Raw genomic sequence first — 13,383 nt, forward strand, 5'->3', positions numbered from 1 at the left:
GGGAAGATTGATGAAGATCCCGTCTCCGGCCTTCAAGTAGACGCCGGGCTGGGCCTCTTCGGAGCCTTGCGCCGTAGCAGCGGCAGAGGGTTCAGCAGTCGGCGCAGCGCCTGGCGCTCCTGCGGCCTCGGGGCCGTCAGTATGACCGCCGGACCCCTCGCCTGCATCTGCGGCGGCAGCCTTGGCGGCCTCCTCGCCGACGGACTCGTCGGCGCCGGCCTCTCCTTCGATGGCGGCAGCATCGTCAGTGTTGCCACGCGCGCTCCCCTCGTCGGCGGCCTCGGTCTCCATCGGCTCTGCAGATGGATTTGAAGAGCGGAGGAGAGAGAAAAGTCAAGCAAATACTTAGAGAAGAAATCAGCAGAAGAAGAACTCAAGGGAGGTTCTCGGGCAAGTGGATTACCTGGGCCGGGATCTGCAGTTGTGGTCTCAACCACCGGTGGATCACCGGTGCCGTCCCTTGCCGGGGAACTGTCCCTTGCCGGAGAGTTCTCCCTTGCCGGGGAGCGCTCCCTTGTCGGAGAGCCCTCCCTCGGCGGCGTAGTCGAAGCAGATGGCGCTTCGGGAGCGGTCTCCGGGCCCTCTTGGTGAAGCTGCTCTGCTCCTACACAAACCCAACAGCCAAGATATTAGCAAAGAAACAGCACCCATGGGCGCCCGTCAGCAAAAAGCAAACTATAGACTTACGCTGGGGGCTGCGCTGGGGGCTGCTCTGAGGAGTAGCTGCCGGGTCCGTCAGGGTGGTCTCAGATGCACCCCCCCGCTGACACGGTGATATCATCCTCGATGACAATCACCGGGGCCTTGGCTCTCTTCGCCGCTCTCTGGGTCAGCGTCCTGAAAAGGGATAGGCTCAGATTGAAGCAAGTCAGAAGCAAGACAAAAATAACAAGATTGAAGAATTACAAATGCCGTGGAGAAACTTACTCTTCCTCTTCCTCGTCGGAGCTCAGCGCGGAGAGGTCAAAGCCTGGCCCACCTCTGGAGCGGCGAGGCGGAGGAGTGGGTTCCCGGGGCCGCTTGGCGGGATCAGAAGCGGTGGTCTGGGAGGGCCCCGCTCCAGTTGCGGCAGCAGCGGGAGGCGCTCCCGCGGCAACAGTGCTTGCCGCGGTGGAACGCGTGAGCACTGCAGCGGTTGTCGATCTGCCTGTCGACCCGCTGCGTCCCTGGCCCTGCGGAGGCGCCTTCTTGGCGGGGCTGGGGGCTCTGCTTGCGGCAAGTTGCTGGACGGCGGGAAGGAGGAAGAGCCGGCCTCCAACGAGTCGTCCGCGCCTTCGGCAGGCTCGCTCGGCTCGAGTTCTGGCCCAGCAAGGTCCTCTTCGCCGGCAAACTCCTCTCGCTCCGCCAAGCTTGTCGCCTCTGCTGCCTCGGCCTCTTCCACAGTAAACCCAAACGCACCTGCGGCAGCTGCTGCCGCCGCCTCTTCCGCCCTGGTGGCAATGAACTGCAGCTCCGCCTCAGTAGTGTCGCGGGTGAGGCTCTTTTGCTCGTCGGCGCGGATCGGCACTTCTTCTAAGCTGTCGAAGAACGCCCGCACCACGTCATCCGCAGGCTCTTGCCAAGTTGGTACGATTCCGTGTGAATCGCACAACGGCATCATAGCGCGGATCCGATCGAGCGACAAGTTGTTGCACAATGGGACGATGGCCCGCGGCAAGGTGAAGGGGTGCTGGGGGTCACGCTTGAACAACTTCGACAGCGTCGCGTTCAGCTCCATGATGGTGAAGTTGAAATTGAGGCCTGGCCGCAGCCTCATGATGTCCGCCGAGTTCTTGAACTCCCAGGCGGGCCTACCCCTCTCCTGCAGGGGGGCGATGCGGCAAAGGAAATCTGCGCCAACTGCGCCTACTGTGATCCCGGCAAGCCTGAGGCGGAGGATTCTAGTAACGGCAATCTTCAGTCTCTCGTCCTCCGGGGCCACGTTGCTCCAATCATTGCCGCGCACTATTGGGGCTTGGCGCACGGCAATAAATGGCTGCGGATTCTCCTCAACTATCCAACACCACTCCGCCCTCCACTCCTCCCACTTGCTACGGAGCTCGCCCTCCAGATACGCCTCCTTCTTGCCGACTCTCGAGATCCAGGCTATCCCTCCGGCAAGCGGCTCTCCTCTCTCAACCCGAGGCATGAAGAAGTGGCGGAAAAGGGCAACGTTGGGGTGGACTCCGACGAAGTTCTCGCACAAGTGTGCAAAAACGGCCATGGTCAAGACAGCATTGGGGGTGAAATCTAAGAGGTGGAGCCCGTACGTATTCATGATGTCGCAGAAGAACTTCGAGAAGGGTGGGCACAGTCCGCAGTAAAAGAACAATGCGAAAAATGGGTACCCGTTTGGCGCTACTTCAGATGCAGCGGCCGGGAGCACCCTCGTGCGCGGATGCGCCCGCATCTCCGTCGACCAGAACAGATAGAAGTCTTCCCTCAGCTCCTTCGCACCGAGCTGAGGGGAGAAGATCGCCCGCTCCTTCCGCAGCGCCGCGAGCCGCTGCGCCTCGGCCGACTTCGCGCCCTTCCCCTTATCGGCTTTCGGAGCCATGGCGGGGATGGTGAGGGAGGCCGACGGCGTTGATGGTGCTGGTGGCAATAGGGAGCGGGGCGCTGCTCTCTCTTGGCTTCGAGAGGAAGGGGAGAGCGGCGGAGCTTTTGAGATTGGAAGCAGCGACGGCAGGGTGGACGGACTGCCCCTGTTTTCCCCTGCTTATAAAGAGGGAGGGGGCGGACGTTTCGCCCTTCCGATTAAAGAATCCCCCCACGATCGCTCCCACGATGCCGCATTCGACGCGTGCCGTTGGGGAGGGCGTGGTGGGGGCAGGGTAAGTTGCGGCGTAGCGCAAGCCGTGAGTGCCCGTGCACTGTTTTGGGCTTGGCCCAACAGCGCTCGGCATCGTGTGTGGCCCAGGCCCCGGGGCTCCTGTCGGTGTACTAGAGTAGGGGTACCCTAGTATCCCGAACTTGTGCACGGGCAGTTGCAGCACCCCGCGGCAAGGCTTGCCGGGTGACCGCCAAGATCCTCCAGGGTTCCCTTGGAGGCATTCAAGGACTCAAAGACCCCGGCAAGAGGAGCTTGCCGAGAAGGCCGACCGGCCATTCAAGAGCAAAATATTAAAGTCAAAGAGACAAGGCCCCGGCAAGAGGAGCTTGCCGGGAAGGCCAACCAACGCATTTCAAGGAACTTGTCGCGACGCGCCACGCGTCCCGGCAAGGCCCGGTGAGCGACAAGCTCCCGGGTGCGACAAGACAACAACAGCGGCAAGACACTTGCCGCGGCAAGCAACCTGTTCCCGCGCTCCAGCACATCCACCTACATGTCACCCTGTGGCTCTTTCCAGGGGCGCGTGGCAAGAGGCTGTGCAGCCAGGGGTGCATGGTGGCCAGCGACGCTGGCGAATTTGCCATCGTGGCGAATGGTGGCTACCCTGACGGTCCTTTTTGCACTGTTTTGGCAACACAGACGGGCATTTAGTGCCCTTGTCCCCTGCCGTCAGGGTTAGGTAGGATGCATTGTTCAGGTAGTTGCACCAACCACAGCTTCCTTTTCCACACCCTCGCCTACGTTGCCACCTGTCGGTGACCCCTTTAGCGTATAAAAGGAGGCCCATGCGCAACGTAGAAGGGGTTCGGAAATTTGGAGACTGAGAACGCTAACGCTCGGCTCCGAGCAAGAACTCAATACACACAAACAAGCAGCAGTAGGAGTATTATCTCTCCGGAGAGCTCCGAAGCTGGGTAAAACTACTCGTGTGCCTCGCCTCGATCTGCTCTTCGTGCGATCTCCGCCCCCCGCCGAACCGAAAGGGGCTCCGGTCCCATAGGTGTTCGTGGATCGACAGTTTTCCCACGACACCGGTGGAGCCTTATGTCATGCATTTTTGCCAGCCGCCTCTTGTGCTCCTCTATGAAGGAGCCCTAACTATCGAGGACCCCAACGCAACACCATGTCCACCCTCAGCATGACGCTCCCTCCGTTGTTGTACGGACTCGTAAGGAGATGGTGAACGGTCTGGAGTGTTGGCGGTGAATGCCGTGGCACGAGCACTAAAGGCAGCCTACAGAACGACCTCCGCCACCATTAAGCCACACAGCTGAACCATAACATGTTAAAAGGAAGAAAAACATGTTCAGATTCGTGGATGAAAAAGTGCATGTGACGTAAATTATAAGTATAGCATGACCTCCGGCTCAAATATGCTTATAGATGTATTCTGATCAATTCCTTCAATAATCATTGTTGATACAGCAACAGATAGCTTCTGAGTGTTATCTGGGGGATCCATCTTCTCACCACCAAAGTATGCCTCAACAACAGTCATCTTAATAATGACAATGAAGAAAGTGGAAAGGAGTCAAGGCCCAAGCATATTTGAGAAATCATGAATCCTACCATGGAATTTCCATGTATTAAGACAAGGACAATACTAAAAAGAAATAGCTTTCCACCTAATTTAAAGTTAATGTTCCAGTCTTGTCACTACAAATTGTTGTTGCAGAACCCATTGTCTCGCATGCAGAAAGTCTCCTGACCTGTTAATAGATGGTTGAGAATGCATGAGACCAGCTATTACTACAAGTAACACGGCATAGTAACAAACACAAGCAAGGAATAACAACATACCAGAGCTTTATCGCTCATCATTTTGCGCATCGAAAAGGCGAGCCTGACAAAAATATGCAGTGTCATTGGGTAAGTGATTGCTAGCATGCTACAAGAAAATTACGCATTAAATTTATGCTTACGTCAATATGACAGCCAATGGTAGTCCTTCGGGAACAGCCACAACCACAATTGTGACCTATTACATCCAAAGATGATAAGATAACAGAAATTGTAAAATGCAAATCAGCAGTCATGACTAAATTGAAAACCTACTGCCACTGTGAAGATTTTAACTACTCCATGTATTGTCTCACCGACACCCATCTTTCCTTTCACATATTGCGGAGAGCCATCCGGATTGTACGTATGCCCAGTGAAATACCTACAAGAAAACAAGGTGACAAAAATAAGCCACAAAGCTAGTTGGCCAAATTAAACAATGCATCAATATGTCTAGAAGAAAACAAGGTGACAGAAATAAGCCACACGCCTAGTTGACGAAAATAAACTATGCAATAATATACCCGGCCAAGAGGACAATGAGAACAACAACAGCAACAGAAAGTCCAATTATTCCAATGAAGGTAGCAACACCATTCAAGCCAACCTACTCTGGAACAAATAAGATCATGCCAATTCATGTGATCAAAAAAACATGTCAACACATGGAGTCATGCGTAGGCTAATAACAAGTACATGACCGAACCTGTAGTGGTGTTTCTTCACTAGAGTCTTCAGATATGCTTGCCATCAACAAGCCCCATTCAGTGTTATTATTGCTATTTTGTGTGGTGCCACCTCATGTCCTCATGCACGGGCACCACTATTTTCCTTTTTACTTGTTCTAATATATACATTGAACGACTACTACCAATAATATAATTTGTAGACTGACAGCGTTTATGCAAAGATGACAATTATTTATCTAACCAGAGAACTGAAGATTTTAGAAAATGTAAACTACTAACCAGATAACTACAAAAATTAGCAAAGGGGAACAAAAGAACTGCAGAATTTAGCAAATCAGGACTACTAACCAGATAACTTCAGTTTTTACAGAAGAAGTGGTTGGGATCTCGTGTTGGCAGTGGGGAGCCGTGGCCGGAACATAGAAGAAGATGATCTGCTCGAGCGCGATGGAGTTGTGGACGGTGCCAAGCACGTCGGTGGACTGATGTCGCAGGTGCCGGTGCTGGAACCGGTAGCTCCATCTCTGGATTTACCCATGACGTCGTGCTAGATGGCGAAAGGGTGCCTGGCGGCCGGGCCTCACGCGAACTGATGCGCGCTCATCACCTGGCTTGCCGGGACGAGGAGGTGGAGCCGCACCGGCGGACGGGAGGTGGAGGCTGTTGGAAATATGCCCTAGAGGCAATAATAAATTAGTTATTATTATATTTCCTTGTTCATGATAATTGTCTTTTATTCATGCTATAACTGTATTATCAGGAAATCGTAATACACGTGTGAATACATAGACCACAATATGTCCCTAGTGAGCCTCTAGTTGACTAGCTCGTTGTGATCAACAGATAGTCATGGTTTCCTGGCTATGGACATTGGATGTCGTTGATAACGGGATCACATCATTAGGAGAATGATGTGATGGACAAGACCCAATCCTAAGCATAACACAAAGATCGTGTAGTTCGTTTGCTAGAGCTTTTCTAATGTCAAGTATCTTTTCCTTAGACCGTGAGATTGTGCAACTCCCGGATACCGTAGGAGTGCTTTGGGTGTACCAAACGTCACAACGTAACTGGGTGGCTATAAAGGTGCATTACAGGTATCTCCGAAAGTGTCTGTTGGGTTGGCACGAATCGAGACTGGGATTTGTCACTCCGTGTAAGCGGAGAGGTATCTCTGGGCCCACTCAGTAGGACATCATCATATGCGCAATGTGACCAAGGAGTTGATCACGGGATGATGTGTTACGGAACGAGTAAAGAGACTTGCCGGTAACGAGATTGAACAAGGTATAAGGATACCGACGATCGAATCTCGGGCAAGTAACATACCGCTAGACAAAGGGAATTGTATACGGGATCAACTGAGTCCTTGACATCGTGGTTCATCCGATGAGATCATCGTGGAACATGTGGGAGCCATCATGGGTATCCAGATCCCGCTGTTGGTTATTGACCGGAGAACGTCTCGGTCATGTCTACATGTCTCCCGAACCCGTAGGGTCTACACACTTAAGGTTCGATGACGCTAGGGTTATAAAGGAAGTTTGTATGTGGTTACCGAATGTTGTTCGGAGTCCCGGATGAGATCCCGGATGTCACGATTAGTTCCGGAATGGTCCGGAGGTAAAGATTTATATATGGGAAGTCCTATTTTGGCCACCGGAAAATGTTCGGGATTTTTCGGTATTGTACCGGGAAGGTTCTAGAAGGTTCCGGAGTGGGGCCCACCTGCATGGGGGGACCCACATGGACGTGGGTAGTGGGGGCAAGGCCCCACACCCCTGGTCAAGGCGCACCAAGATCCCCCCTTAGAAGGAATAAGATCATATCCCGAAGGGATAAGATCAAGATCCCTAAAAAGGGGGGATAACAATCGGTGGGGAAGGAAATAATGAGATTTCTTCCCTCCCACCTTGGCCAACGCCCCAATGGACTTGGAGGGCAAGAAACCAGCCCCTCCACCCCTATATATAGTGGGGAGGCGCATGGGAGCTATAGACGAAGTTCTGGCACAGCCCTACCTCTCTTCCTACTCCTCCTCTCCCATGGTGCTTGGCGAAGCCCTGCTGGATTGCCACGCTCCTCCACCACCACCACGCCGTTGTGCTGCTGTTGGATGGAGTCTTCCTCAACCTCTCCCTCTCTCCTTGCTGGATCAAGGCGTGGGAGACGTCACCGGGCTGTACGTGTGTTGAACGCGGAGGTGCCGTCCGTTCGGCACTAGGATCATCGGTGATTTGAATCACGACGAGTACGACTCCATCAACCCCGTTCACTTGAACGCTTCCGCTTAGCGATCTACAAGGGTATGTAGATGCATTCTCTTTCTACTCGTTGCTGGTCTCTCCATAGATAGATCTTGGTGACACGTAGGAAAATTTTGAATTTCTGCTACGTTCCCCAACAGTGGTATCAGAGCTAGGTCTATTGCGTAGATTCTTTGCACGAGTAGAACACAAAGTAGTTGTGGGCGTTGATGTTGTTCAATATGCTTACCGTTACTAGTCCAATCTTGTTTCGACGGTATTGTGGGATGAAGCGGCCCGGACCGACCTTACACGTACTCTTACGTGAGACAGGTTCCACCGATTGACATGCACTTGGTGCATAAGGTGGCTAGCGGGTGCCAGTCTCTCCCACTTTAGTCGGAACGGATTCGATGAAAAGGGTCCTTATGAAGGGTAAATAGCAATTGGCATATCACGTTGTGGTCTTGCGTAGGTAAGAAACGTTCTTGCTAGAAACCCACAGCAGCCACGTAAAACATGCAACAACAATTAGAGGACGTCTAACTTGTTTTTGCAGGGTATGCTATGTGATGTGATATGGCCAAGAAGAATGTGATGAATGATATGTGATGTATGAGATTGATCATGTTCTTGTAATAGGATTCACGACTTGCATGTCGATGAGTATGACAACCGGCAGGAGCCATAGGAGTTGTCTTTATTTATTGTATGACCTGCGTGTCATTGAAGAACGCCATGTAAACTACTTTACTTTATTGCTAAACGCGTTAGTCATAGAAGTAGAAGTAGTCGTTGGCGTGACAACTTCATGAAGACACGATGATGGAGATCATGATGATGGAGATCATGGTGTCGTGCCGGTGACGATGATGATCATGGAGCCCCGAAGATGAAGATCAAAAGGAGCAAAATGATATTGGCCATATCATGTCACTATTTGATTGCATGTGATGTTTATCATGTTTATGCATCTTGTTTGCTTAGGATGACGGTAGTAAATAAGATGATCCCTTACAAAATTTCAAGGAGTGTTCTCCCCTAACTGTGCACCGTTGCTACAGTTCGTCGCTTCTAAGCACCACGTGATGATCGGGTGTGATGGATTCTTACGTTCACATACAACGGGTGTAAGACAGATTTACACACGCGAAAACACTTAGGGTTAACTTGACGAGCCTAGCATGTACAGACATGGCCTCGGAACACGGAGACCGAAAGGTCGAGCATGAGTCGTATAGTAGATACGATCAACATGAAGATGTTCACCGACGTTGGCTAGTCCGTCTCACGTGATGATCGGACACGGCCTAGTTGACTCGGATCATGTAATCACTTAGATGACCAGAGGGATTTCTATCTAAGTGGGAGTTCATAAGATGAACTTAATTATCTTGAACATAGTCAAAAGACTCTTTGCAAATTATGTCGTAGCTCGCGCTTTAGTTCTACTGTTTAGTTATGTTCCTAGAGAAAATATAGTTGAAAGTTGACAGTAGCGATTATGCGGACAGTAGAAAGCTTATGTCCTTAATGCACCGCTCAGTGTGCTGAACCCCAAACCTCGTCTGTGGATGTTGTGAACATCGGACATACACGTTTTGATAACTACGTGATAGTTCAGTTAAACGGTTTAGAGTTGAGGCACCAAAGACGTTTTCGAAACATCGCGGAACATATGAGATGTTTCGAGGGCTGAAATTGGGATTTCAGGCTCGTGCCCACGTCAAGAGGTATAAGACCTCCGACGATTTTCTTAGCCTGCAGACTAAGGAGAAAAGCTCAATTGTTGTGCTTGTGATCAGATTGTCTGAGTACAACAATCGCTTGAATCGAGTGGGAGTTGATCTTCCAGATGAAATAGTGATGGTTCTCCGAAGTCATTACCACCAAGCTGCTAGAGCTTCGTGATGAACTATGATATATCAGGGACATATATGATGATCCTTGAAATATTCATGATGTTTGACACCGTGAAAGTAGAAATCAAGAAGGAGCATCAATTGTTGATGGTTGGTGAAACCACTAGTTTCAAGAAGGGCAAGGGAACAAAGGGATACTTCATGAAACGGCAATTCAGCTGCTGCTCTAGTGAAGAAACCCAAGGTTGAACCCAAACCCGAGACTAAGTGCTTCTGTAACAAGGGGAACAACCACTGGAGCAGCATTACCCTAGATACTTGGTAGATGAGAAGGCTGGCAAGGTTGATAGAAGTATATTGGATATACATTATGTTAATGTGTACTTTACTAGTACTCCTAGTAGCACCAGGGTATTGGATACCGGTTCGGTTGCTAAGTGTTAGTAACTCGAAATAAAAGCTACGGAATAAACGGAGACTAGCTAAAGGTGAGCTGACGATATATGTTGGAAGTGTTTCCAAGGTTGATATGATCAAGCATCGCACGCTCCCTCTACCACCGAGATTGGTGTTTGCGTGGAGCATAGACATGATTGGATTATGTCTATCGCAATACGGTTATTCATTTAAGGAGAATAATGGTTACTCTATTTTTGAATAATACCTTCAATGGTCTTGCACCTAAAGGAATGGTTTATTGAATCTCGGTCGTAGTGATACACATTTTCATGCCAAAAGATATAAGATAGTAATGATAGTACCACTTACTTGTGGCACTGCCATGTAAGTCATAATGGTATAAAACGCATGAAGAAGCTCCATGTTGATGGATCTTTGGACTCACTCGTTTTTGAAAAGTTTGAGACATGCGAACCATGTCTATTGGTGTATATGCATGAAGAAACTCCATGCAAATGGATCGTTCGGACTCACTTGATTTTGAATCACTTGAGATATGCAAATCATACCACATGGGCAAGATGACTGAAAAGCCTCATTTTCAGTAAGATGGAACAAGATAGCAACTTGTTGGAAGTAACACATTTTGATGTGTGCAGTCGAATGAGTGCTGAGGCATGCAGTGAATATCATTATGTTCTTACTTCACTGATGATTCGAGTAAATGTTGAGTATATTTACTTGATGAAACACAAGTCTGAATTATTGAATGGTTCAAGTAATTTCAGAGTGAAGTAGCAGATCATTGTGACAAGAGGATAAAATGTCTATGATATGATCATAGAGATGAATATCTGAGTTACGAATTTTGGCACACAATTAAGACATTGTGGAAATTGTTTCGCAATTAATACCGCCTGGAACACCATAATGTGATGGTGTCTCCGAACATCATAGTTGCACCCTATTGGATATGGTGCGTACCATGATGTCTCTTATCGAATTACCACTATCGTTCATGGGTTAGGCATTAGAGACAACCACATTCACTTTAAATAAGGCACCACGTAATTCCGATGAGATGACACCGTATGAATTATGGTTTAGAGAAACCTAAGTTGTCGTTTCTTAAAAGTTTGGGGCTGCGATGCTTATATGAAAAGGTTTCAGGTTGATAAGCTCGAACCCAAAGCAGATAAAATGCATCTTCATAGGAAACCCAAAACAGTTGGGTATACCTCCTAATTCAGATCCGAAAGCAATATGGATTGTTTCTAGAATCGGGTCCTTTCTCGAGGAAAAGTTTCTCTCGAAAGAATTGAGTGGGAGGATGGTGGAGACTTGATGAGGTTATTGAACCGTCTCTTCAACTAGTGTGTGACAGGGCACAGGGAGTTGTTCCTGTGGCACCTACACCAATTGAAGTGGAAGCTTATGATATTGATCATGAAACTTCGGATCAAGTTACTCCCAAACCTCGTAGGATGACAAGGATGCGTACTACTACAGAGTGGTACGTAATCCTGTCTTGAAGGTCATGTTGCTAGACAACAATGAACCTACGAGCTATGGAGAAGCGATGGTGGGCCCGGATTCCGATAAATGGCTTGAGGCCATAAAATCCGAGAGAGGATCCATGTATGAAAACAAAGTGTAGACTTTGGCAGAACGGCTCGATGGTCGTAAGGCTAATGAGTACAGATGGATTTCAAAAGGAAGACGGACAATGATGGTAAATGTCACCATTAAGAAAGCTCGACTTGTCGTTAAGATGTTTTCCGACAAGTTCAAGGAGTTGACTACGATGAGATTTTCTCACTCGTAGCGATGCTAAGAGTCTGTTGGAATTATATTAGCGATTACTGCATTATTTATGAAATCTTGCAGATAGGATGTCAAAACATTGTTTCCTCGACAATTTTAATGAGGAAAGGTTGTATGTGATACAACCGGAAGGTTTTGTCAATCCCGAAAGATGCTAATAAGTACGCAAAGCTCCAGCAATCCTTCTAAGGACTGGAGTGAGCATCTTGGAGTTGGAATGTATGCTTTGATGATGATCAAAAATTTTGGGTTTGTACAAAGTTTATGAGAAACTTGTATTTCCAAAGAAGTGAGTGGGAGCACTATAGAATTTCTGATGAGTATATGTTGTTGACATATTGTTGATCAGAAATGACGTAGAATTTCTGGAAAGCATATAGGGTTATTTTGAAAGTGTTTTTCAATGGAAAGCCTGGATTAAGCTACTTGAACATTGAGCATCAAGATCTATAAGGATAGATCAAAATGCTTAATAATACTTTCAAATGAGCACATACCTTGACATGATCTTGAAGGTGTTCAAGATGGACCAGTCAAAGAAGGAGTTCTTGCCTGAGTTGTAAGGTACGAAGTTAAGACTTAAAGCTCGACCACGGTAGAATAGAGAGAAAGGACGAAGGTCGTCCCCTATGCTTAAGACGTAGGCTCTTCAGTATGCTATGCTGTGTACCGCACCTGAAGTGTGCCTTGCCATGAGTCAGTCAAGGGGTACAAGAGTGATCCAAGAATGGCTCACAGGACAGCGGTCAAAGTTATCCTTAGTAACTAGTGGACTAAGGAATTTTCTCGATTATGGAGGTGGTAAAAGAGTTCGTCGTAAAGGGTTACGTCGATGCAAGCTTAACACCTATCCGGATAGCTCTGAGTAGAGATACCGGATATGTATGATGGAGCAACAATTTAGAATAGCTCCAAGTGGAACAGTTATTTGGAATAGCTCCAAATAGAGCGTGGTAGCTGCATCTAGGAGATGACATAGAGATTTGTAAAGCACACACGGATCTAAAAGGTTCAGACCCGTTGACTATAACCTCTCTCACAAGCATAACATGATCAAACCCAGAACTCATCGAGTGTTGATCACATGGTAAATGTGAACTAGATTATTGACTCTAGTAAACTCTTTGGGTGCTAGTCACATGGGGATGTGACCTTGAGAGTTAATCACATATGGATGTGAGCTAGATTATTGACTCTAGTGCAAGTGGGAGACTGTTGGAAATATGCCCTAGAGGCAATAATAAATTAGTTATTATTATATTTCCTTGTTCATGATAATTGTCTTTTATTCATGCTATAACTGTATTATCCGGAAATCGTAATACACGTGTGAATACATAGACCACAATATGTCCCTAGTGAGCCTCTAGTTGACTAGCTCGTTGTGATCAACAGATAGTCATGGTTTCCTGGCTATGGACATTGGATGTCGTTGATAACGGGATCACATCATTAGGAGAATGATGTGATGGACAAGACCCAATCCTAAGCATAACACAAAGATCGTGTAGTTCGTTTGCTAGAGCTTTTCTAATGTCAAGTATCTTTTCCTTAGACCGTGAGATTGTGCAACTCCCGGATACCGTAGGAGTGCTTTGGGTGTACCAAACGTCACAACGTAACTGGGTGGCTATAAAGGTGCATTACAGGTATCTCCGAAAGTGTCTGTTGGGTTGGCACGAATCGAGACTGGGATTTGTCACTCCGTGTAAGCGGAGAGGTATCTCTGGGCCCACTCGGTAGGACATCATCATATGCGCAATGTGACC

The 13,383-nt window shown here is 48.4% G+C and overlaps 1 pseudogene; it reads right to left on the reverse strand.

Annotated features, from left to right (window-relative positions):
• Positions 1-4,046: 4,046 nt before the first annotated feature.
• Positions 4,047-5,821, reverse strand: LOC119338825 (annotated as a pseudogene).
• Between the last annotated feature and the right edge of the window lie 7,562 nt (positions 5,822-13,383).

Source organism: Triticum dicoccoides, chromosome 7B (assembly GCF_002162155.2).
Source record: "Triticum dicoccoides isolate Atlit2015 ecotype Zavitan chromosome 7B, WEW_v2.0, whole genome shotgun sequence".
Taxonomy (NCBI): Eukaryota; Viridiplantae; Streptophyta; class Magnoliopsida; order Poales; family Poaceae; genus Triticum; species Triticum dicoccoides.